Source organism: Microcebus murinus, chromosome 9 (genome assembly GCF_040939455.1).
Source record: "Microcebus murinus isolate Inina chromosome 9, M.murinus_Inina_mat1.0, whole genome shotgun sequence".
NCBI classification, from domain to species: Eukaryota; Metazoa; Chordata; class Mammalia; order Primates; family Cheirogaleidae; genus Microcebus; species Microcebus murinus.
In genome coordinates, this window is record NC_134112.1 from 5,867,221 (window position 1) to 5,895,186 (window position 27,966).

Here is a 27,966-nt window from a genome sequence, read left to right on the forward strand (position 1 = left end):
CCTCAAGGGCAGTCCTGAGACGAATCGTCTTCACCCGACCAGTGCCCACCTCTCACTGTCTCATCCTGTGCCTGCCAGTGGCTGCGGGCGCGCATGCCTACGTGCCTGCTGAGGGAGGGTAACGTGGCGGGAAATGCCGCAGGCCCTGCCGAAGAGGAGTCAAGGAACAGATTTGTTTGCAGGAAAAGCAAGACAAGGTGCTTTGGGATGGGAGAGACCTCAGAGGACCCCAGTGTAAGCAAACTAGGAGACAGGTAAGGAAGCTTAGATCTGCTCCAACAAAGATGCCACAAGGTCATCTACTGGAACTGAGGGTGGCAGATGTTTGTGGCTTGAGACTGGAAAGAGACTGTGTAGAATAAAACATGGAATGAAGTTAGACTGAAAACACCGGCCTGGAAACAGAGAAGGCCTTATGCAGATTGGACAGCAGGCCCGGGAGGGAACAAGTGCCTCTTGCAGTTTCCCTGCAAGGGAGAAGCTGCTCAGGAGGCAGAGGTGGAGCAGCTTTAGGAGTGGCGGCCGAGAGAAATGGCACACTGCCAGCGTGTCTCGCCTTTACGGGTGAGGGGACACAGTGTGGTGCCCTGGGGAAGGAGGGCCTCCTGGGAACTCCTGTCCAAGTACAGCAGCTGCAGCAATGTCTGCAGAAAATGCAGAGGGCTTCTCACTGGCACTCACTCTTCCCACGGATTGCAGAATGCCTGGGCCCAAGAAGGGGTACTTTGTTCGGTTTAGTTCACTCCTTTGCTAAAGCCACGTTTAACTTGGACTTGGCCAGTGAAGGGAGTGCTGTAAGAGGGAATATAAGCCACTTGCACCTGGAATCAAGGGTCAGCAGGATTTCTGTGGCTCAGGTAGAGGGCTGACCACCAATTCAACTTAACGAGTGGGAGAAGCCACTGTCGGTGCTCAGATGGCTTTTATGGATGTAGACAGAGCAGGCCCAGCTGTTAAGTGAGCCACTAATTGAAGTTCCGCTATGGAACAGGCTACCAGTGGGCAGGGCAACCCGCGTTCCTGCTTACCCTTTTATACATGTCTGGGGTTGAGAGTTACTGTTCCCTGGGCTGACCTGCTGCACACGCTGCCTGATTACAGCACACCTTGGGGACTCATCCCTTCTGCTATGATGCCAAAAGTCAGCAGCATCTGTTCAGATAATCAAATGGATGACTCACAGATATTCTTCTAAAATCAGTGGCAAAAGCTGGCTCCTTGAAAGGAGGTTTCCAGGGACCCATTTCTAATATACTATAAAGTCATCCACTGTAGTAGCATCACAGACCCCATAAACATTGACCAATAAAAAAGTTTCAAAAACAATTATTATGAAACAAGGGCCTCTCAGAGTTTACTGCTCTAAGAAGTGCCATGAGCAGCTCACTCAGAATTGTTGGAATTGCTGGTGGCATGTCCCTGTGCCCTCGCAGGAAATGCCCCAGGCGCATCAATCAGAGAGACAAAGCCTCAACTTCATTTTTAAAGGCCTTTCTTCCTACCTTTGGACGTTTCCAACAAGGCAGTCTCTGGCGGGCGCCAGGTGCCATGTAGACACAGAAGGGCAGGGTTTCCTTGGGGTTGATAAAGGGAATCTGTAACCCATAGTGGAGCACCTGAGATGGGATGTGTCTTCTCCCAGCTGCTTCTCTGGCCCATGGTCTTCCCAGTTGCCAGCTGCCAGACCTGGCTGTGATACCACAAGAGATGAGTTATTATTTATACCCTGTCTCCAGGCTTCCCAAGTGGCCCGTGCAGGGTCAGCCTCACCGGGCTGAGAAAAGCAGAAAGCAGTGAAAGAAGGGGAGAGTATTTCTAGGTGGGAAGTGGTTGAAAGGAAAAACCAAATTCTATTTTTCCTGTGCTCTCAAACCTCGGCAATCAACACAGAGAACTTCTGTGATCCAATATGTGGGAAATTCTCCCCATCAACAAGCAAGCAAGCAATTCTGTAGTGGATACCAGCTGGCTATCCTCCAATTCAATTGACAGTACCTACCTGGGGACAGTGTCAGATCCCGCAGTTTGAGGGCTCAATCAGACAAGACTGATATTCGCTTCTGATGCCAATTGCAAGCCCAGGTTTTTTTCTACCCATGCTTTTGACTCACTAGCCCAAAACTAGGCATCACATGACCCCCTCAGGTTCAATTAGTTTGCTAGAGCAGCTCATATAATTCTGCAAAACACTTGTTTCATTTGTCAGTTTATTATAAATGATATTACAAAGCATACAGATGGAGAGATGCCTAGGGAGAGGTAGGGGAAGGGGCATGGGGCTTCCATACCCTTCCTGGGCATACCACCCTCCAGGAACCTCCATGAGTTCAGCTATCCAGAAGCTTTTCAAACCTTGTCCTTTTTTAGTTTTAATGGAAGCTTCATTACGTAGGTATGATTGATTAAATCACTGGCCGTTGGCCATCAACTCAACCTTCAACTCCCCTCCTTGAGTTTGTGGGGATGCAGCTGAAAGTCACAACCCTCTAATCCTGGTTTGGTTTTTCAGGTGACCAGCCCCCATCCTGAAGCTATCTAGAGGCTGCCAGTCATTAATCAACTCATTAGCATTCAAAAAGACACCACTTTGGAGATTCTAATGAATTTAGGGGTTGCACCCCAGGAAATAGGGTCAAAGACCAAATATATATTTCACAATATCACAGTGGCACAAGTATCTTTGGTGGAGAGTCCCTCAAAGGGGGCTTCCTGGGATGACTTCTTTCCTTGGCATCAAGCTGGTTGGCTTCTAGAACCTTTCCTGGTATGCCAAGGGACTTTGAAATCCTCCAAGACATCTCAACACTCTACCAGAAATCACCCCTACTGAAGTGATGGTGCAACTTGAGGATGGGAGGTAGAAGGAATTGGCTTTGTAAATGACTGGTCAAGGACCTGACTTCTCTCTGACACTGCCTATGGCTCAGACACTGGGCTCCATACGTGGGCTGGGACATGAGGCATGTGTTTCACAAGAATCATGGGCCCATTGTCACAAGGAGGTAAGTTCTTGCCCCAAATTACTTCTGCATGGAACCCAAGCATGGGATCATCCAGATACCTGGAACTTAGGGAGACAAGGACAGTGACTCTAGCATCTAGCTGCATGTAGCGTCTGTAGGATGTAGCAGGGGCATGATAAATATTTATCAGATAAATTAACAAAGGATCACAAAACAAAATGACACCAGGTGCATTTAACCTATATCTTCCATTTCTCCTCCCCTCACAGGCTTTGCTTAATCATGGAGAACTTTCCCTCAAATCCACTACTGAGCTCTGGCATACTACGTGTGTACAAAGGCCTCCTGACTTTTCTCTGCCATTTTCTAGGCTTTCCCATGCACTTAGTCTTCTGCTCCTCACCTAGGAACATGCTAGTTAGGTTTTATCTCTAGCTGTTGAAAGAAACTCCTCTCTTTTAGCATCAGCTATAAAGAAGCCTAAAATTTCTCTGTGGTTCTGGGCCAAGAATTCTTGTTCTATTGTTCTTCTTATACCTTGAGCATCCTAGTTATTCCTAACTCCTTTGTGATATTCATAAAAGAAATCCTTTGAGGGACTATCGAGGTATTCAGCCCCTGAATCGAGGTATTCACCACTGATCAGTGAAGAGATGGCTCAGGTGTCTACATGAATTTGAGAATGGGTAAGTCTTCCCTGTCTCATATCTGTGCACTTGGTATTATGTACCTAATCACTGGCCTTTGACAATATTTGTTACATTAAATTGTTCAATTTGGTCCATTTTTCTAGTCATTGACATTTTGTCTTCTAGCAAATTAAGTTACCAGTCTAGGCATGGTGTTCTCTGAGCTTCCTGGATCTGTGGTTTGGTATCTGATATTAATTTGGGGGATATTCTCAGTCGTTATTGCTTCAAATACTGCTTCCATTTCTTTTTCTCTTTCTTCTTCTGGAATTTCCGTTGAACCTTTTGTAGTTGTCCCAAAGAATTGTTTCAACTCTGTCCTATTGGTTTCCTCCTTTTTCTCTTTGCTTTCCAGTTTTGGAAGTTTCCACTAAGATATCCTCAAACTCAGAGACTCTTTTCTCAATTGTGTCTACTCTACTAATAAGACCATCAAAGTCATTCTTTATTTCTGTGACACTGGGTTTTGATCTCTAGCACTGCTTTTTGGTTATTTCTTAGAATTTCTGTCTTTCTGCTTACAGTAGTCATATGTTCTTGCATGCTATCTACTTTATCCATTAATGCCTTTTGCATATGAATCATGGTTAGTTTTAAATTCTTGGTATAATAATTCCAGCATGTCTTCCATGTCTGGTTCTGATTCTCATTCTGTCTCTTAAATTGTTTTTTTGCCTTTTAGTGTGCCTTGCAATTTTTTCTTGCTGGCAGGGCATGATGTAATACATAAAAGTAACTGCTGGCCTTCAGTGGTGTGGTGGTGAGGTGTGGGGCAACGGAAGTGTTCCATAGGCCTATGCCTGGGTCTCAGTCTTTGGTGAGCCTGTGTCCCTGGACTGTAAACATCACCAGTGCTTCTCAATTTTTCATCCCCTGTAAGGTGGCACAGGAAGGCTGGAGTGGGCTGGAGTTGGGTATTCCTTTCACTCAGGGTAGTTAGACTCTGCTAGAACACGGGCAAACTAGGTTCTGGTTAGCTCCTTTCCCTTTGGGGGAAGCCTTGTTATGAACAGAATGTTCTGGTATATTTCAAAGTAGTTCCTTTCCCCTACCCCTGCTGGAAACAGGAACCTGGTTGATTTCCAGGAGGTAAAACTCATAACACTGTGTGTTGCTCACCACCCCACCTCGTGTGACTGGGTCCAGCTGGATTTTTAACTGCAAACTTGTCCATGCTGAGCCTCCAGTAGTTCGCCAAGTACAGTTTGAGTTTTCCAACTGGAACACTGGTTCCCGTGGAGGTTGCTACTCCATGGATTTCTGCTCTGATAAATTATAATTCACTTGTCTGTCTGTCTACTTGTGTAGTTGGCTCTTTGGCCTGTGATCTCACTTCCCTGATGGAGCTAAGAAGAGCTATTTGTTGATTTTTCAGTTCGTTCAGCTTCTCACCTGAGAAGGATGGAGAGAAGACTTCTAAGCTCCTTACGTGCTGAACCAGAAACCAGAAATTCACTAGTATTCTTTGAGTAAAATTTTTCAAATAGTTCCAAAGCCACCTTCTATACTTGCATTCAAATCATATTTCTTTGTTGTGCCTCAAAGATACTGTTGCTATTAGGTCATTAGAGGTTTACTTATGCTAATACTTATTTTGTTGGAGATTGTGTGCAGATAGATATTGATATCGATATGGCAATAGATATATATTTACCACCCAATATCCATTCTCTTGCTTCTGATAACACTAACCTGATTTTCGTCTAGAGAACCAAACTGTACCCCATCCTCAACCCATCTGCTTCTCAGGTAGAGCTGCCAACTGGACCGGCTTTGGCCAGCATCAGTCCTTAGGCCACGATGGGTGGTCCAGAGCTGCTCCTGTGATCCCACAGAGACGATGAGAGTCAGGTCTCTTCTTGACTCTGCCTGGGCCATACGAAAATGACTGTTTTTGTTTTCTTTTTCCCACTAGACTTGAATGTTGTAAAAATTAAGGCTTGGTCTACTAGGGTTACCACAAGTTATAGGTTCTACCTGAAATGGAGACAGCGCAGAAGAAAACCAAAGCAAAAAAAGAAGACAAATCAACTCCTGATAATGTTATCAGTGAGGTCCTCCCAGGCTCAACCAGTCTCTAACTGGTTTCCTTCAGTCGCCACAGCCAATGCATATGTCTTTTATTTTTTCCCAAGCTGACTTAATTGAAGTTTTCTGTCCCTCGCAAATTCTAAAGCTCTGACAAGTAAAATGTCCTGTTAATTGAATTCAGCTATATCACAATTCTAATGGCTTGAGAACATATCCATAGATGTCAAAATCCCACCATACTGATTAGACTATAAATGGATTTTTTTAGTCCTATCTTCAGAATTCTCAAAAGTGCTCTCTCACTTAGAAATTAAGCCATTGCTTTTTCTACACAAGAATTCCTTTCATGCCATCCCAGCGAATCTGCCTCTGTGCTCGCAGAGGCAGAACTGGTTCTCATTGTGTGAAGAGTCACTGTTGCCAGTTCTGCTCTGTTTTTCCTGGCAGCTCCAGCATCCAATCAAGATTTCTGGGTCTCTTCCAATTATAACACCATTTAGAAATACTCAGCATTTTCAAGCCTTGAATAATGTATTGATCTTTATAAAAGAGAAAATATTCTTACAGACCCCCAATGTTGACTTAAATTGTTTTTATTACAATTTTACTTAAATATATGCAAACATAAAACTCTATAAACTCTTGGGCTTATAGCTTCTAGACAACTATAAAAATAAATTTACATATCAAATGTAAAATAAACTACAAAACCAAAATGAAATTGAAACTGGCTACATTAGCTTAACGGGACAGAGGAAAGAGTCTTCCTGCAGCCCCGGCTGCTCACAGCTTTGGAGGCCAAGGCGTCTGATTACTCTGAGCTCTGAGCTGGACATTGTTAGATGATTCTTTCCTGGGCAAAGGGAGTGGGTGTGGGCCTGGATTCTCCAACTGTTTTCTGTATTTAAACCACTTCAGTGCTTCATGAGCATGGCTTCCCATAAAGCCACTGGCCTCTACTCAATACAACTACAACTCAACACAACTACAGCTGTTATTTATGAAGACTCTCTGCTGTTTATTCCTGAGTCTCAATGTGGAAAATTATACCAAATGCAGTATCAGCACAATAATAGACATTTGAACTGTGAGAAATAAAATCACTTGACAGTGCACAATAAGCGGGTCAGCTAAGGGCTAGAAAATGCTTAGATCATTTTGAAACAACTTTATTGAGGAAAAGTTTACATATGAATGCAATAAAATGTACAGATTTTATATACTTGGATGAATTTTGACAAATGTATGCACATGTGTAAATAACACACCAATCAAAATATACATTGTTACCTCTCAGAAACCTCTTTTGTCTGTTTTAGTCAATCTGACTGCTGTGACAATTGTCAATTAAAATGGAGTCACTAATGTTAAGAAAACCCTGACAAATACAGCAAGGAAAGGCCATGAGGAGAGGGTTCTTACGCTTGTGTGCCTAGCAACATAAAAGCTATATGAAAACCAGAACCTTTGCACAAAGACCACTGCAAATTTCACACAAAAAATACATACTTTTGCAAACATCTGCCCAACCTCAGACTGGTGTCACCCTTGTTATTGATCTTTGGAGACAAAGATAATTATTTCAAAGCAATTATGTAATCCTCCTCATTGTTCTCCTTTAAAAGCCTGTTTCTTTCCTTACCTCTCAGAATACACACAAAATTTACTATGACATGTGTATCGCCATTGCAGTGTTCCATTCCCAGATCTTTTTTTTTTTTTTTAGAGAGCCTCTTCCTGCCAAACCCACCCTTCACACACCCCAGTCCCCAGAAAATCACTTCCATTTGGCTGAAGGACTTCCTATACACGAGATCATGTAGTACCATATAGTCTTTTGCTTCTGGCTTATTTCACTCAATATAATGTATTTGAGATTCATCCATGCAGTGATGTACATTAGGAAGCAGTTTATTTTTCTAATTGAGTAGAATTCCATTGTATGGCTCTGCCACAATTTGTTTTTCCATTCACCTGTTAATGGTCATTGGGGTTGTTTTCAGATTTTGGCTCTCAGGAACAAAGCTGATGTGAACATTTTTACATAAGTCTTTTTGTGGATATATGCTACTTGAGAAATGGAATTGCCATGTCTATGGTATGCATATAACTTTATACAGAATTACCAAATTACTTTGAAAAATGGTTATACATATTTTGCATTTCTATTAGCAATATTTGAGAATTCACATTGTTCTACATTCTTCTCAACACGGATGTTATCAATATTTTTGAATTTTAGCCACTCTAGTGGGTGTGAAGTGGTATCTCAGCGTGGTTTTAATTTGCCTTTGCCTTTTAACTGACCAACGCTGAACACTTGTTCACATGCTTTTGGCCCTTCATGTGTCTTATGCTGTGAAGAGTCTGTTTCCAATTGTCTTTAAAAAGCAAAATTGACTGTCTTTTTTATTACTTTCTGGAGTTTATACATGTTAGATGGAAGTCTTTAGACATAAATATTATAAATATTTTCTTTCATCTTATTGTTTTAAAAAAGTTTTAAAAGCTTGCCCTTGTTTTTTTAACAATGAAGAAAATGTTTTAAAAGCTTGCATTTTCATTTTTGTAACAGTCTCTTGAAAGGTAATAATTTTTAATTTTCATAAATTCCAACTTACCAAACTTGTGTTTTCTTCATTATTGCAGGCACTTGCACTCACATGCTCACTTTCCTCCCTCCCTCTCTCCCTCCCTCCCTCCCTCCCTTCCTCCCCTCCCTCCTTCCTTCCTTCCTTTCCTTCCCCCACCCCCCATCCTTTCTAAGTTATCTTTGCTTAGTCTGAGATTGAGAAGAGCTCTATGTTCTCTTCTGGATGCTGTACAGTTTTAGATTTTGTTTTTAGGTCTATGATCTAGTTCAAGGTAATTTTGTGGTACTTTCCAAATTAGAGGTCAAGGTTTATTTCCTTTCATACAGATACCTAGCTTTTCCAGTGTCGTTTATTAATATGGCTTTCTTTCAGAATTTTTTGAAATTCTATCAAGTGTATGTTTTTATTTTTGTTCCGTTCCATTAATTTAAACAGATATTCTTATGCCAATACTTATATTTGTTTGGAATTTATTGAATATATTACTTCTGTACATTTATTGAATGCATTATTTGTAATTTTCATATGAGTAGTTGAATTAATGTGTCAGTATCTACAGCAATGCTTGCTAAGATGCTGTTGAGTCTATAGATTCATTTGAGGAGAACTGATATCTTAATATTAAGTCTCTAATCCATGGACATAGTATACCTCTTTATGGGTTTAACTCTATTTTCTCTGAGAGATTTCTAGGTAAAGATCTAACACATAACTTGTTAAACTTATTACAAAGGATTTTCTGGTTTTAAATGCTATTATAAATGATACTTTAAACCTTTATTTCCCAATTATTTATTGCTAATATAGAGTAATGAAATGGGTTTTTGAATGCTGACCTTACATCCTGTGACCTGGGTAAATTCACCTATTAATTCTAATAATTAGTTTGTATATGCCTCAGGATTTTTCAAGAGAAAAATTTTGTGGGTTTCAACTAAAGACAGTTTTAATTCTTTTTTTAAATCCTTATTTATTTTATTTTTAAATACCTATTGCATTGTTGAGGGACCTCCAACACAATGTGGAATAAAAGGACTAAGACCCTTGCTCCTGAAAATAAATGGAAAGCATTCAAAACTGATGATTAAATAAAATGTTGGCTGTAGGTTTTATTTGTGGATGTCTTTTATTAGATTGAGGAAATTCCTTTCTATTTTTTTTTTACTGATTGTTTTTGTAATGAATGAGTGTTTTTAATTATAAATTCAATTTTAAAAGTAAATATATAACAATTCAGAATTTCTATTTCTTTGGTAAGCTATATTTTCAAGAAATTTGGTCATTTTTTTCTAAGTTGTCAAATTGTTTTGATGTAATGTTCATAATATAGCTTTGTTATCCTTTCAATATTTGAAAAATCTGTAGTTGTCTTTTTTATTTCATCATCTTATTGTTAATTTGTATTTTCTTGAAATTTCATTATTCTTTTCAGAAAAACATAAGTTGGGCTCTGTTGATGTGCTAAATAGTTGTTTTCTATTTCATTGATTTTATTGGATAAATACTAGTCTTCAAATTGTTTTTAGATTGGAAGCTTAGGTAATTAATTTTATACTCTTCTATTAATATGTAACCATTTATAGATATTAGTTTTACTTTAAGGACTACTCTATCTGCATTCCATAAACGTTGATATTTTGACCTCTCAATACTCAGTTAAAAATACTTTTTAATTTTTCTGGGAATTTTTTTCTTTTACCCATTTCTTATTTAATGTCTGCTATAAAATCTCCAAATATTTGGAAATTTTCTAGATATTATATAATTACTGACATTTATTTTGAATTTAATTTAAATGAGGTTAGAGAACATAATATTTATGATTTTAACCTTTTGGAATGATTAAGACTGGTTTCATGGCCCATTGTGTTCCATCTTGGTCGATATTCCATGAGCCTTTGGAAAAAGTTGTGTACTCTGCAGATGTTATGTGTAATGTTCTACAAATGTCAATGTTGGTTAATAATATTACTTATATCTTTTATATTCTTATTGGTTTTATGTTTTTAATTGTATATTGAGAGCTAGACATTGAAATCTCCAACTATGCCTGTGGATTTACTCTGAATGTCTTTCATACTATTTTCACTTCATGTATTTTGGAAATATTCATACACATTTAGGATTGTCAGGACTTTCTGATTTTCTGACCTTTTTATCATTATGAAATGATTCTCTTTATATCTGCCTATACTTCCTTTCTAAAATTCTATTTTGCTTGATATTAATATATTCACAGAATTTTCTTGTGTTTCCTCTTTGTATTGTGTATCTTTTCCCATTCATTCACTTTTCTATAAACCTTTATATTTAAAATTCATGCCTTATAATTCACGCCTTTTCTCAGAGCATAAAGTGGGAAAGGCCCACCTGGCCTACCTATGGTCCAAGCATCCATGCCCTTTAATTCTTGTGTTTTAAATAAAAATCTCTGACTTTTATTTAAAGTAGTTAGTCCACTGTAATTGTCAGTGTCAATGGGTTTCCCTCTACCATCTCACTATTTGTATATTTGTCTTTTATGTTCTTTGTTCCTTCTTTTTTGTTAATTGAGTGTTTTTATTATTTTATTTCTTATGTGTATTTTGGCTATATGTGTATTGTGTGTTGCTTTTGTCTTTATATGGATTAAAATATTGATCCTTAACTTATCATATTCCACCTTGATCAATTTTATTGCACTTTATGAATAATAGAACTTTACAACAACATAATTTCATGTGTATTATATCCTGTTATTTATGATATCATCATAATATATTTTACTTCTGCATGTTATAAACCCCATAACACATAGTTTTTTTATTTACTTTGAACAGTTAAATTTTGCTTAAAAATAAAAGTAATATTTCTATTTTCTCATATATTTACTTTCTTCAGTGTTCTTTATTTCTTTCTGTAGATCCAAGTTTCCACCTGGTATCCTTTTTCAGTTTATATCTAACTTGAGAAACTTCCTTTAGCATTTCTTATAATACAGGTGTACTAGCAACAAAATCTCTCTGCTTTCATTCATCTGAACATTTCACCTTCATTGTTGAAAATTTTTATCACTGGATATTGAATTCTAGGTTGACAGGTTTTTATTTTCCTCAGAACTTTAAATATGTTTCAGTGTTTTTGGTCTCTCATTGCTTTGAATGAGAAGTTCATCATTTTCTCAAATATTATTACCCTGTATCTAGTGTTTCTTTTTCTTTGGCTTCTTTTTAAATGTTCTTTATATGATTGTTTTTAAGTCACTTAACTGTGCTGTTCCTATATGTCATTTCATTTGTATGTATCCTGTTTAAAGTCTACTGAACTTGCGGTTTATCTGGATTGCTATTTTTGATCAAATTTTAAGAAATTTTAGCCAACATTTAAAAAAATAATTTTTCTTTTCTGGTCTTTCTTTCCTCCTACTGGGGCTCCCATTACACATATTTCAGAGTTCTTGACACTGTCCCCAGGTCATTGAGGCTCTATTTATTTTTTTAAAGACAAATATTTTTTCAGCCAGTTCTTCTGTCTCAATAATTTCTATTGACTTGTTTTCAAGTTCACTTACCCTCATTTCTCTATGTCTAATCTGCTGTCAATCCCATACATGTTGGCAGATAAAGTTATAAAAGATTTCAGGAGTTTTGTAGAGCTTTGCCTTGAAGGAATATGTGAACGTGTTAGTTCACAGATCAAAAGCTGCCTTGCCTCAGGAGGGCCTCTCACTGATTAGGAGCATTTGCATGGCGCTTCTGTAAGACAAGGCTCGGCTCTGCATGAGGTCACAGGTTGAGAACTGATCAAAGAATGCCCACCTGACAGACTCCTGCAGCTTTAAGACAATTACCCTTAAGGGCAGTTCCTGCTTCACTCCTGACCACTTGTCTCAATTATCAAGAAACTAGATAAAGAAATATATAGCCTCTATATTTCTGTTTAGCCTTTCTGCTAATTGATAATTTTATCTTAGGACTTAGAAGTTTATCTTAGAAAAATTTTGTAACCATTTGCTTATGTAGATAGAGTTAATTAAGGGATCTCTAAAAGCTTTGGGGGGGGGCTTAAAACATAAAGTAACTGTTATTATGTAAATCTGTAAACACTGGCAACTAATCACTGCACCAATAGATACTGATGCAGGACTTTACTTGGGGCCTCACAGCTCACAGGAATGCTGAAGGACCCCTGACTCCTCCATTTTTTTAAACTATACTTTTGTCTCTGTGTCTCTGTTATTTCTCTATTCTCTATCATTTCTCTATTTTGTATTATTTGCAAACCTTTTGTGACGATCCTGCCAAGGGACCTGTTTTTTCTGAGAGCATAGCTAACTCCTAGAACATACAGTGAAATTTTATTTCAGATATTGCATGTTTTAGTTCTAGTATGTTATTCTATATAGTTTCCATATCTCTCCTAAAATTCTTCTTTACTGATCTTTCTCTAGTTTTTTTAAAACATATTCATCTTATTGTTATTTTAAATTACTTAACTGCTGATTCTAAAATCTGAGTCATCTGTTGGCTTGCTTCTCCTGATTTGTAAGATATAGTATAGATACATTCTGTTATTTTAGGGAACACTCTTCCCTCTGTTCAGCAGCTAGAGGTTAGGACTGATCAATTGGAGCTGATCTAAGGTTGCTTAGTTACATGATGTTTTATAGCTTTAACACCTGTAGCAGGGCCTTGGAATTCCAGCACCAGGAATTACTTTGTTTATATTCAATTTTGTATTATTATTATTTTTTGAGACAGAGTCTCACTCTTTTGCCTGAGATAGAGTGCTGTGGCATCAGCCTAGCTCACAGCAACCTCAAACTCCTGGGCTGAAGCAATCCTCCTGCCTCAGCCTCCCGAGTAGCTGGAACTACAGGTGTGTACCACCATGCCCAGCTAATTTTTTCTATTTTTAGTTGTTTGGATACTTTATTTCTATTTATAGTACAGACTGGGTCTCGCTCTTGCTCAGGCTGGTCTTGAACTCCTGAGCTCAAGCAATCCTCCCACCTTGGCCTCCTAGAGTGCCAGGATTACAGGCGTGAGCCACCATGCCCAGTCTTTATCTTCAATTTTAACAAAAGTTTACTTGAATAGGTGTTCAGATGTATCTTTGTTTAAACTCAACTCACGTGTCACTTCAAATGCTTTGAGAAAGAGCTCACATCTTTTTTTTCATGTAGGGCTCTGGACTGAAACATAGGGAGACTGCTGCACCTCAGACATGAGAGAGCCAGAGACTTCTGTGTTGCAAACCTGGAAGACTCAGAGATGTCTAGCTATCGAAACTGAGAGACCTTGAGGCTGTGATCTGGACACTGCAGGACAATGAGACTCAGACAGTGGGAGCTCATGATTTCTTTCTGCTTTCCAGTCCATATGTACCTGCACCCCTACATGCCCCCAGCAAAATTCTTGGGTTACAGTATTATTGGGGTGAAGAGGATTATCTTTGCCTTTGCATTTTCTCTAGACTCAGAGCTGACCTGCCTGCCCATATGTGTGTCAATAGTTTGGATGCTTTCTCTTTACCCCAGGAGCTGGCTTTGTCTGGCCAGCCTCAGTAGTGGTGGAATGCATGTACCAGCCCTTGCTTCCCTGGGACAGGCTTGCCTTCAGGAGTTTTAGTTTCTTTCCAATTTTTGCATCCACAGGTCTTTAAAGATTTTTTTAAAGAAGTTTAAAATATTTCCTGTGCTTTTTTTGTTGAAAAAGTGGGGGTGATTTTTTGTTATTGTGTTTACATCCTTCTTGATACTAACTGGAAATGGAACTTGCTTATATGATTTTAAAGTATACCAGACAAATGAAACTAAAAAAACATAAAATCAATTAAACAAATACAAAGACCTTACAACCTATGCCCTCAAATTCTGAGGGTCTTCAATACTAGTCTAGGGAATAAAAGTTTTAGTTAATCACAACCCTCCAGCAGGTGATGTTCCTAAGAACATTTTCTCATCCTCTAAGCCTTTTACATAGACTATCAGAACAGACAGTAGCCAGCTATCCTAGTTAATGCAGAAAACTGAAAGCTAAATCCTCAGGGCTAGGACTGGAGTCTGAGCTAAAAAGTAAGTTCCTAGGTTTCTTATCTTGGACTCTCTTCATTTGGTATTGCCATATAAAATACGTAAAATACTGCATGAAGTAAATTTATACTAAAAGTATTGGTGTTTTTTAGTTCTATACTTATACTATTGTATATCTTTTTTATTACTAATATTTTTTACTAATTTGAATAGAAGTGATGACAGTGGGAAACCTTGTCTTGCTCCAGTTCTTAGAGGAAATGGTTTCAAGTGTTTCATATGTAGCTTTTATAATTTTGAGGTATGTTCCTTCTGTGCCTAGTTTTTTGAGGATTTTTTATCATGAAAGGGTGCTGGATTTTATTGACTGCTTCTTCTGCATCTATTGAGATGATCATATGGTCTTTGTTTTTGCTTCTATTTAGGGAATCATGTTTATTGATTTGTATATGTTAAACCATTCTTATATCCCTGGGATGATACCAAGTTGATCATTGTGAGTTATATTTTTGATATGCTATTGAATTTGGTTTGTTAATATTTTTTTTAGAATTTTGCATCTATCTTCATAATGGATATTGGTCTATCATTTATTTTTCTGTTCTGTCCATTCTTGGCCTTGACATGAAGGTGATAGTGGCTTCATATAATAAGTTAGAGAGGATTTCCTCCTTCTCAATGTCATAGGACAATTTCTGTAGGCTAGGTACCAGCTCTTTGCATGTCTGGTAGAATTCAACTATGAATTCCTCTGGTCCAGGGCTTTCTTGTTGTTGCTGGGGGAATTTTTTTATTACTGATTCAATCTCATTGCTTGTTATTTGTCTGTTCAGGATTTCTGTTTTTTCCTGATTCAGGCTTTGGAGGTTGTGCCTTCCCAGGAATTTATCCATTTTCTCTACATTTCCTAGTTTATACTATAATCTTCTTGAGAGAAGAAAGGTACTCTTCTTATGACTATTAAATCTTACATGAAGGGCATTTAATAAAAAATATTATGTGCTCAGTTAAGGGCATTTGCATAATTATAACAATGCATAAGAAAATAATCAGTAATAATTTGACCACCCAAGGGAAGATTCTTCACATTTTGATGCATTCCTTTCACTCTTTGTATCTATATAAGAATGGTGTGTGTATGTGTGTGTGTGTTTCTGTGTACAAAATATTTATAGAATCACATGTCTCAGACTTATGCAGCCAGCCTGTGGTCACAGCCACAAGCATATTTAAATAAATAGCTTTTTGTAATAGCCTGCAAGATAACTTTTAAATACTGACTCTATGCATATGTTTACACATACATTTGTAATTCTGAAGGCCTAAAATGTCACTCTGCTGTTGCAGTAATTGTTACACTGGACTCCCTGTTCTCAGAATGAAACATGCAATCTCAAACCTCCAGGTTATAATCTTCCTAGTATCCCCCTGCAGAATGCCCATCTGTTACAGTAACAGCAGTTAATTGCTTGCCTTTTTGCAGCATTGAGCCCAGCCAATAGTTGGCTTTACTGTCCACCATCATTTGCTGTCACTTGGAAAAGCTATTTTCACCGTATGCCAAAGTGGGCAGGGGCCATCTTGAGGGCATCTATCCATCACTGAAGATATGATACAATTGACCCAAACGGCGAAGACACTGGGATTGTTAGAGTTAGGGCTAGGCCATCACAGCAGTCCAGAAATGGCCTTTGGTTTCATTTTATTGGAAGATGAATTCTTTCCTACAATTTACTGCAGTGACAAATAGGGGCTCCTGGGGATAGTCTGGTGATCTGTGCAGTCGGTATCCATGGCCTTAGCTTTGACTAATGTTTGGGGTATTTTTTTACAATATGTTGCTTCAAGCTAATCAATATTGCTATGTGACAAGGAACCTGGGATATTTCTTTCCTCTGGAATAACCCATCAAAAGGAAAGAAGTCAATCTGCAGATTATGGAGGTTAGAGAATAACAACGCAAAAGTAAAAGTGGCCTCTTCTTTTAAAGACAGAGGTCCTGCCATAGATAAAAATAGTTTAAATTTTCAAAGTCTTGATTAGCAGGGAGTTATTTCTTATATTCCAAAAATTTTCGACACAAATAATTTCAAAATTTTCAAGGATGCTTACTTGTCTCATAAATCCACATGTATTTTGGAACTGGGAATAGTCACTTCTACAATTCATTCCAAATTCACTGGATAAATATTTATCCACCTGTCAAGTATCTGGAACTTAGCTTCTCTTTCTTCTCTCCTACTGAGATTTTCTTCCAACCTTCAGAAATGGCTCCTGCCTCTGCATGTCCAGTTTTTTGAGGGAAGCAATTCATGGCAGAGCTTTTTAGGCTGCAGGCAGTCCAGGGATTTCAGTTGTGCCCTTTCCTTGGCAGAACAAAAAGACCCCATGGAGCTCGAAGAGGAAGCCACGGAAGAGCAGGAACCACACTATTGGTGGTTAAATTGATCAGATGTTCCATACACCAAAATCCAAACTGCTTAAGAGAGAATTTCCCAACTGGAACACTTGGAGTCTTCTGCAGAGACTGACTTCCTTACTCATGCATTTGCTGTCTCTTGGTGCTCATAATTGTCCCCAAGCCTGGCTTCCCTCAGATCAATCCTTACCTGGCAGGGCTCCACTTACCTCTGCCAGAGGTCTTGAGTCTCTCTCAATCAGGGGCTGTGGCTCTGTGCTGGAGAAAGGGTGGCAGACACCCTAAGCAAAGATGTTCTATTATACTAACCTACCGTGGCAGGTAAGAGCCCTCTTTTTCAGACTGGCTGAGAAGCAGCATAAGGTAACATCCTGTGCCTGTCAAACTCTGATCTCCACTCCTTCTTATCTCTCTCTTTCTTTTTTTCTTTTTTTTTTTTTTTTGAGACAGAGTCTCGCTTTGTTGCCCAGGCTAGAGTGAGTGCCGTGGCGTCAGCCTAGCTCACAGCAACCTCAAACTCCTGGGCTCGAGTGATCCTTCTGCCTCAGCCTCCCGGGTAGCTGGGACTACAGGCATGCGCCACCATGCCCGGCTAATTTTTTTATATATATATCAGTTGACCAATTAATTTCTTTCTATTTATAGTAGAGACGGGGTCTCACTCTTGCTCAGGCTGGTTTTGAACTCCTGACCTTGAGCAATCCGCCCGCCTCGGCCTCCCAAGAGCTAGGATTACAGGCGTGAGCCACAGCGCCCGGCCTTATCTCTCTCTTTCTTTAACTTCCCCTATGTCCCCCTACAAAACTTGGGTACTTTCTTTGATTTAAAAGTCTATTTCTGGTTTCTGGTTGCATTTGATCACTTTCAGAAAGGCAATGATGTGATTGAAAGACATAGTCTTTGAAAGAAAATCCCCTGAATTTATACTGGGTTCCATCATTTATTACCTGTATTACTGGAGGACAACTCTGATGCTCTTTGAGACTTAGTTTTTCATTATTTAGAAAATAGAGTCAATAGTGTCCACTTCAAACAGGTGGGTGTGAAGATTATGTGACTTAATGCATGTATTTTTTACAAGGAGGGCATCCACAGAGAATTTATATCCTACTCCCCTTCTGTTTTCTCCAGTAAATCTCTCTTAAGCACTTTGGATTTTGGTGTATGGAACATCGGATCAATTTAACCACCAGCTCTGATCTGGTTGCAATGCTCTCCCCCACCTTGTTGAGTTTTGAGGAGCAAGTTTCAGTCCTCTGACTTGGGGTCCAGATGTTCCCCCCTCTCTGAGGCTGGAGATGGTGCCTCTCCTGGGAATTCTCAGGCTCCACAGGGGTCTGTCCTGAAGTATTTTCTGCATGGACTGATCTTTCCTTATTCGGAGCTTTTCTGCTGATTTTGAGCTGAGGGTCTTCCATTGGAAGCACCTAACTAAATGTCATCTTTTCAAAAAAAAACTTCTTTGAATCACCCAATTGGAAAACACCATCTCAGTATAAACATGACACTTTTTCTGTATCACCTTAAGCCACTAACAGAGCTCTTTCTAACCTTTTATATAGTTTGTTGAATAAATGCACATTTGAGGAACTGGTCTCTTTCCCAATTACATAGTAAACCTGTGAGATCAGAATCTTTATCTAATTCATCTTTCTTTCTTTCTTTCTTTCTTTCTTTCTTTCTTTCTTTCTTTCTTTCTTTCTTTCTTTCTTTCCTTCCTTCCTTCCTTCCTTCCTTCCTTCCTTCCTTCCTTCCTTCCTTCCTTCCTTCCTTCCTTCCTTCCTTTCTTTCTTTCTTTTCTTTCTTTCTTTCTCTCAGCCTAGAAGATTGTCATATATGCACACAACTCGCTGTAAAAGTTTTTTAATAAATTGCATTTATTAAACTATAAAATACGTGCCCACACAGTTTCCCAAGATCTTTTGACATTTTATGTCCCTAAAAGTCTATTTTTATTGATAAAGTTCCTTCTCTAGCCTCTAGCTAAAAGTTTTATATAAGTTATGATACACTCTAAACAGTTAAAGCAATTTTAACTAAGCATTAAAAACAATAATGTGATTTTATTTATTATATGGAAAACCTTGCATTTAAAAGAAAAAGTAGAGTAATAAAGGTATAAAATTATTATATATGTATATGCATATAAGCCCAGAAGGTTCTAAACCAATATATTAATGGTGTTTTTTCCCAATAATGGAATTATATGTTACATTTTTTCACATTTTTTACCAATGTTTTCCATTCTGTTATAATAACTATATTATGTCAGTTTACAAAAAAGAAAAAGAAAAGGAAAGCAAAAAAGGACATGTCAAAGCAAATGTGGAAAAGAAAATAGAAATACCACAATTTGAAGGCATCTCCACTTTTTCGAAGTGTAAGGAGCTGCTGCTGTGCTATCCCAGGTGAGCCACGGGTGCAGCAGCAGGTGGGACTGCCGCCCGGAGTGGGGAGCATGAGTTTTCAAAACAAGACAGCTTCACCCTGCAAGGCTTTTCTAAATTCAAGTAAATCCCTGCCAAAGGGGGGCTGACATCTGCTAGCCATTGGCAGAAAAAACACCAATACCCATTCATACCATATGTAATATCATAAGCAAGGAAAACTCTGACATTTAAAAATGTATAGAAGTCTAAAATTTATAAGCAGGACATGGTATTCAGTATAGAACAAGGTTGGCATGAGACATAAAGTAGAGTTATATTTTCCAAGCAGAAAAAATACAGGCAGCTACTAAGCTGTTGCTTACCTGAATGCCATTTTTGAGAATTCTCTACCATTTCATTGCCATCCCTTACTGCCCTCTATAATATTTCCTCCTTTGGGGGCCTTGTGCAAAGTGGAGCAAACTTTGCTATTTGTTTCAGAAATCAGAGAGACTTTTGCACCATATTTATCTTCTATCTTTTATGTAGCCAAAGAAAATAACTATTTAGCATCACATGTAAACACTTGGTTTTAATTAAAAATAGTATTCTGAGCTTTCTTAATAATAACGTACCAAAATATAAGTAGATGTGTTCTAACCTTCATTGACAGGACTATTGAGGGAGGTCTGTGCTCATGGTCATTGATTTTCCTGGAAAAAAGACATTCGTGTGCAGAGGCAGCTTAGCATCTAGCATTACTTAAAATGCCATGTGATTTGCAATTCCCCTTTAAAAAAATTATTTTATTTCAATAGATTTAGGGATTTCAAGTGTTTTTTGTTACATCAATGAATTGTGTAATGCTGAAGTCAGGGCTCTTAGTGTACCCGTCACCTGACTAGTGTACGTTTGTACCAGATAGGTAGTTTTTTGTTTCTCACCCTCTTCCTACCCTCCCCTCTTCTTAGCTTCCAATGCCCATTATACCACTTTTTTACCATACATACCACTGTTAGCGCCCCCTTCTAAGTGAGAACAGGTGATATTTGTTGAAATGCCCTTTTAAGTTTTAAATTAGGAGCCAAACATCACCTCTTTTCTCTCATCCTTTTAAGTACCTGTAATGATTCTCACTGAGCCTATTGATGTAGCTTCTTAAAGTAGCAGCACGACTCCTTGTTTCAACACCTATTTCTCAAATGAGGAAATGAGTGCAGGAGACAGTGGTGACATCCCTGGCCCCGCAAGTGCCATCATCGTGCAGCTGGGCATGAGGGGGATGTCCATGGACGACTTGCACCTTGCGTCAGCTTTCCCACCTGCCATCCCCAGCCACACTAGGAAGAGACCTCCTCCGAATTTTCCAACTTAACATTCTTAAAGAATCAGATTCTAATCAGGGCACTACATTAACTGTCATGTCTTACCATTTATGACAATGCCCCACTCGATGAAATGACAACCACAACCCTCTCAACCCATCCAAGATTTAAAAAATCGCAGCCTGATGTGTGACTCACCTGCCTCCTCTGTCTAAGCATCCTCCTACCAGCCGCCGGAGGCCGAGGTCCTGCACGGGGTCCTGCACAGTGTCCTGCACAGTGTCCTTCTTCACTTCTGTTCGCTGGAGTTGTGGTTGTGGTGAGGGAAGGAGGAGGCGAAGAAGAGGGCATTTGGGCAACCTCTCTGGTATCCGGTTACGTTAACACCTGGAGTGCTAGAGTTGTTAGAGAGGGCATTCTTGCCTTCTGATCTCAGGGCAAAACTGCAGGCTTTCACCAATAAGTGTTCTGTTGTAGTTTGTTTGTTTAGCACCCCTCTGCAGAATGAGGAAGTTCTCTTCAATTTTCAGTTTGCTCTAAGTTTTTGTCATGAATGTACGTTTAATTTAGTCAAATGCTCTATCTGCATTATGAGATGCTCCCATTTTTTCTTCATTCTATTAACAGGGTGAATTACGGTGACTGACTTTCAAATGTTGAGCCAGTTCGCATTCTAAGGCTAAAACACACTTGATCATGGTACATTATCATTTTTACACATTGCTGGATTTTATTTGTCATAATTTGCTGAGAATTTAGGCCATGGGCACAAACAATATTGTCTGTGGCATTCTTTCCTTATAGTGTCTTCACCTGGCTCTGATATCGAGGTGAGGCTGGCATCATAAAGCATGTGGAGAAGTGTCTTCTTCCCTTTACATGCTGGGTGAGTCTGCGTGGCTTTAGCATTATAGTCATGTGCTGTATCACAGCATTTCAGTCAATGACAGACCATACGAACTACGGTGGCCCCATCAGATTATAATAAAGTTGAAAAACCCCAATCACCTCGTGATGTAGCAGTCATACATGCTATGGCACAACATATTACTCACGTGTTTGTGGTGATAGTAGTGTAAATAAACCTACTGCACTGCCAGTCATGTAAAGTCTAGCACATATAATTATGTGCAGTACATAATACTTGTTAATGACAATAAATGACTTTGTTAACTGGTTTATGTATTTACTATACCATACTTTTATTGTTATTTTAGTGTGTACTCCTTCTACTTGTAAAGAAGTAGTTTAACTGTAAAACAGCCTCAGGCAGGTCCTTTAGGATATTCCAGAAGACGGCATACTTATCACAGGAGATGACAGCTCCATGTGTGTCATTGCCCCTGAAGACCTTCCAGTGGGGCAAGATGTGGAGGTGGAAGACAGTGATATTGATGATCCTGACCCTGTGTAGGCCTAGGATAATGTGTGTGTTTGTGTCTTTGTTTTTTTTTTTTTTTAATTATTTAAGACCTTTATTAACAGGTGCTTGCAGTTTGTTGACTTTTTTCAAAAAATCAAGTTTGTGAACTTTTATTACAAATTAAAAATGAAGTTCTTAAAAATCTCAACTTGACCAGATATGAAACAATTTAAAAATCTTTAAAGGCATAGAGAAAAACCAAGCTTTTTTTTTTTAAAAAAAAAAAACACGTTTGTTATTACCAAAAAAGACATCTTTAGGTAAAAATAATAAAAACCCCATGCTGCATAGATAATGCAGATAGTTCTAGTTATCTGGTCAACGGGCAAAAAGCAAGCACTTAAGGTCTTCAGTTCCAATATTTTCTTCATTTCTTATTGCTGGAATTTCACATTCATTTCTTGTTGGATGACTAAACCAGACGATGGTAGAGATGGTAAGCTGGCATTTACTCAGCCCCGCCCTGCTCAGCCTCGGGAACAGACGAATTCTCAGCTGGTGGATGGGCTGCTTTTGTCTCTTTGCCATCTTGTGGTTTAGGGTTTTCTGGGCCTCTGCGTGGGTATTTGAAGTTGCGGCGGTACCGACGTCAAAGCGCCTGCTGACCTTGGGTCTCATCTCCTTGATTGTCTTTATCCTCTTCATTGCCGTCCTCTCTGGGCTGTCTTTGGCGAGGAGGGCCCCTGCGGAATCCTATAACCCCGACACCATACGTGTTCTGTCTTACTGGTGGTCTACCTTGTTCTCCTGCACCCCGGTTGTCAGCGCCTCCATCACTTCTCCCTGTACGGGGGTTGGAATCCTGTGGTCCACGCCCATGGGGTCTCCGCGTGTAGTAAGGTGGGGACCTTCGCGGTTGCTGGGCCCGGCCCTCAGCAGCACCCTGCGATCCCTCATCCTCTCCCCACGCCCACGGTTCTGATGATTCGCTGGTGATCGCGTGGGGCCTGCGGCGTGGGCAGCGTCTGCGTTGGCCGCGGTCTGCTGCACATGTACTGCCTTGAGCTGGAACTCCGCCAGGGCCTGCGACACTTGCTGCCTCCCGCCCTGTTCCCCTTCCACGACATGAACCCCACAGTCTCTCCCTCTCCTGCACTGCGAGGGGCCTTCCTGGGGCTATTCTTCTTTATGGCAGTCTGGTGTACAAGTGTGTCTTCCTTGGCGTCATTCCTGTTGACGAAACCATATCCGTTTCTTACATTGAACCATCATTTTCCAGTCCCCAAAACGTTGGTTGCGATGACCTTCTTATCTCCGCCGGCAGGCGCCGTCCATGTAAGGCCACCGCTCCCTGCGCTGCGGGTGGTGCGGGGCTTGGTGTGGGCAGCGCTGAGGGCGGGGGAGGGGGGTGTGGTGGTGGGTGGGGACGGCGGGCGGCTGCGGGTCCGCTCGCTGCTCACACTCGCGGGGACCGTGACGGGCGGCTGCGGGTCTCGCTCGCTGCTCACACTCGCGGGGACGGGGACGGGCGGCTGGGCAGCCGCGGCCCCTCCGCTGTGGGATGGGGACTGGGCCGGCGGCGGAGGGGCTGCACAGGGCACTCTGGGTCCGCTCTCTGCTCCCGCTACCGATCGAACTCTGTGCCTTTGTTTTTAACAAAAAAAGTTTAAAAGGTAAAAAAATCTAATTTTTGTTAATAGAAAAAAGCTTACAGAATGAGGAAATAAAGAAAATATTTTTGTAGCTGTACAATACGTTTGTGTTTTAAGCTAAGTATTATAAGAGTCAAAAAATTTAAAAAATGAAGTTTATAAAGTAAAAAACTTACGGTAAGCTAAAGTTAATTTATTCTTTAAAAAACTTCGTTATAAATTTAATGTAGTCTAGGTGTCCAGTGTTTATAAAGCCTGCAGCAGTGTACAGCAGTGTCCTGGGCTTCACATTCGCTCACCACTCACTCACTGACTCACCCAGAGCAACTTCCAGTCCTGCAAGCTCCATTCGTGGTAAGTGCTTTATGCAGGTGTACCATTTTTAATTTTTTATACTGTTTTTTACCATACCTTTTCTGTTTAGCTGTTTAGATACACAAATACTTACCACTGTATTACAGCTGCCTACAGTATTCAGGACTGTAGGTTTGTAACTAGGAGCAATAGGCTGTACCACACAGAGGCTTATATAAGGACACTCCATGATATTTACACAATGATTAAATTGCCTAATGACACACTTGTCAGAATATATCCTCTGATATTAAGTGGCACATGACTGTATTTTGTTCTTAAGCATTATTAGAATTGAACAGTAAAGGCATCTGTTCCTGAAATTTTCTTTGCTGGAAGGTTCTTAACTGTTAATGTACTTTTTAAATATATATAGGAAAATTCAGATTATTTATTTTTTTCTGATTGAGTTTGGCAGTTGGTTCTTTTCAAAGTATTATTTCATATAAGCTGTTGAATTCATGAGAGTGGAGTTGTTTATAGTTTTCCCTTATTGTTTGTCTAATGTGTATAAATTCTGTAATGATGTCACCACACATTTCTGATATTTATAATTTCTTTGTTTTCTATTTGTTATTGGTCATTTGAATAAGAAGTTTTACAACTTTATTGATTTTTTAAAAGGACCAATTTTTGTGTGATTGCTTTTTTCCTCTATTGTTTCTCTATTTCAGTGTAGTTAATTTCTGCTCTCATCTTTATTATTTTCTTTCTTTCTCCTGCTTGCTTTGGATTTAATTTGTTGTTTTCCAGTTTCTCAAAGTGGGAAGTTAGAGAATTGACTTGAGACTTTCTCTGTTTTATAACATAAACATTTGATGTTATTGATTTTTCATTAAGCACTGGTCTAGTTATATACCATAAATTTCATTGTACTGTGATTTTATTTTCATTAAATTCAAAATATTTTCTATTATCTTAAGTAACTTCTTTGTGCCATGGGTTATTTAAAAGTGCTTTGGTTAATTTTCAAATATTTGGAGATTTCTTCGTATATATTTCTTTCTTTATTTTTATTTTATTCCTGCCATGGTTCAAGAAAATTCTCAGTGTAATTTCAATATCTTCTATTTGTTAAAGGTTATTTTTTGTCCAAAAATAAATTCTAGTGGTGATTGTTTCATGTGCACGTAAAACTGTGTATTTAATATTGTTGAAAGTATTCTATAAATGTCAGGTAGGTCAAATTGGTTGATAGTGTTGTTCAGATCATCTATAATATATTTATATATTTTCTGTCTATTAGTTTTATTGGTTACTGAGAAAGGAATGTTTAAGTGTCCAAGTAAAATTGTGGATTTGTTTATTTCTCCTTTTAGTTCCTGTATTTTGATGCACCGCTTTGGAGAAAAAATATGCAATGACCTTCTTTATCTCTAGCAATACTACTTGTTGTAAAGTCTATTTTGTCTAAAAATTTGTATAAGTGCTCTAGCCTTCTTTTGATGTATTATTTTACATCATTTAACTTTTAAACCATTTATGTATTTAGATTTAAAAGTGCAAGTCTCGTAGATATCATACATTAGTGTCTTACTATTTCGTCCATTTTTATGATCTCTGTCTTTTAAATGGTGTATTTAGACCATCTATATTTAATGTAGTTTTTGATATGGTTGTATTAAGATCTATTATTTTGCTAGGCATTTTTTAATTTGTTCTGTATCTTTATTATTTTTTCTTCTTTGTATGAATTCCATATATTTGAAATGATTTCTTTTTGTCTCTACTATTGGATTATCATTTAGTGCTTTTGTAAAAAATATTTTTAGTGATTTCTTTATGGTTTAGAATACATATTTTGAATTATTCATATCCAGTCTTCAAGTATATCAAGATCTCCCAACTAGATTCTTCCAATTGCTTCCTTCTATTATTTCTGAAAATTTTGTCATATTCTTTTCTTTCACATATACTATAACACACAATGCATTGTTACTGCATTGGTTTTACACAATGAATTATATTTTAGAGCTATTAAAAACAATAAAAATTATTTAACATTTACCTTAATTTATATCACTTCTAGTACTCTTTATTTCTTTGCTAGATCCAAGTTTCTATCTGATATCCTATTTGTTCTGAAGAACTTCTTTTACCATTTCTTGTAGTGTAAGTCAGTTGTTAATGGATTTCCTAAGTTTTTGCTTGTCTGAAAAAAATCTTTCTTTAGTATTCTTTTAAGAAGGTGTTTTCACTAGGTATAGAATTCTGGGTTCATCATTTTTATAATTAGCCTTTTTAAACATATCACTCCATTGTTTTCTCGTTTGAAAACCTGATGTTAAGTCTGTCTTCAAGATTTTTCTCTTCATCTTTAGTACAGCAGTTTGCATATCACATGTCTAGGGGTTTGTTTCTTTATGTTTATATTGCTTAGTATTCTCTGAGATTCTCTCATATGTGATTTTTGTGTCCTTTATACTTTTTGACAATTCTCAAACACTATCCATTATATACGTCTTTTGCCCCATTCTCTATCTTCTATGCTTCCAATGATATACATATACTAGGTACTTGATTTTGTGCCATAGCTCTTGAATACTCTGGTCTGTTTTAATTTTTTCTACTCTTTTTTTTCTCTTTGTGTTATAGTTTTGGTAATTTCTATTGAAGTATACTCAATTTTACTGATTCTTTCCTTAAGTGTGTCAACTTTACAGATATACCTGTTGAAGGCATTTTTTAATCTCTGCTGCAAGGTGTTTGATTTCTATCATTTCTGTTAATTTGCTTTTGCAGTTTCCATCTGTCTTCTAAAATTACCCATCTGTCTATGCATACTTCTACCTTTTCTACTAAATCCTTTGACATATTATAGTAGTGATTTTAATTCTTTGAGAGTTTCTGCATCTGGTTCATAAAAGTATATGTTTTCCATTATTTTATCTATCTTCAGGATTTTTGTTGTTGGTTTTTGGTTTTTTTTTGCTTTGTTGTGTGTCTTTTAATTTTTGGCTGGAAGCTGGACATCTTATATAGGACAGAAAACATTAAATAGTATTTATGACAGGAACTGAGCATGCCTTCTCTTTTGCTAAGTGTGAGATATTTATACAATATTTTCAGAAATTGAGCTGGGTTTGGAGTTTGTTATTGTTATGGTTATCCTCAGTTCACTTCAGGCTTTAAAATTTTTTTTTATATTACTTTGAACTTAGGGTGAGGGATAGGTTGCCAGAGAATTTTTCTCCATAATCTTGATCTACCACCAGCTTTAATCTTTCAATATGTGCCTATACCCTAGGGAGTGTCTGTCTTTCTGTGTTTTGTCCTTGCCTCCTCCAGTTTGGAATCCTGTTATTTCTGACGAGGTATATGCTAGCCTGGTGGAAAGGGGGCAGAGGTACTTTCTTCTTTCCTGGCTTAGGCTTCATGTTGGGCAATGCTTTCTCCCATGTTTCTCTGTGATTCTTCTTATTCAGTGTTAGGGATTCTCTGCTGCTTTGGGCCCAAGACTTTTTCAGTCCCCAGTCCAAGTATGGAGGTTTTTCTTCTATTGCTCCATAGATTTCTACATGAGAGACAGAAATGATTTCAGGAGTTTTGCAGGGCTTTGCCCTGAAGGAATATGTGAATGTGTTAGTTCGTATATCAAAAGCTGTTTTGCCTCAGGAGGGTGGCTCAAAGGTCAGTGGCAGCTGCTTTCCAAGGTGATGCTGCAGTCTCAAACCTGTAGTTTTTGCCTGCTTTGTACGACAAAGCAGGTTTGCATGGAGCCACGGAATGAGAGGAGAGCTACTCAAAGAGTGCCCACCCACGAGACAGACACCTGTTGCTAAAAACAATTAGCCCAAGGGACAGGTCCTGCTTGACTGACTACCTGTCTTCATCCACAATAACTCGATAAAGAAATATGGAGCCACTATATCTGTGTATAACCCTTCTGTTAAGTGATAGCTTTATCTTAGAACTTAAAAGTTTGTCTTTGAAAGATTTTTTAACCATTTGTTCACATGGATAAAATTAATTAAGGGATCTATAGAAGCCTTTTGGAAGACTTTTAACCTAAAAGGAACTACCTGTTATTAAGTAAACCTGTTACCTCTGGCAACCAATCTCCGTACCTATAAATACCCACGTGAAACTTCACTTTGGGCCTCACAGTTCATGGAAATACTGTGGGGTCAGTCTCCTGAGCCCCTACCCTTTATAAATCTATATCTATAAAACTGTATCTTCATCTCTGTGTAT

The 27,966-nt window shown here is 38.5% G+C and overlaps 1 pseudogene; it reads right to left on the minus strand.

Moving 5' to 3' along the window:
* Positions 1-22,046: 22,046 nt before the first annotated feature.
* LOC105855169 (Y-box-binding protein 1 pseudogene) overlaps positions 22,047-27,966 on the minus strand; it is a 40,598-nt pseudogene continuing 34,678 nt past the window's right edge.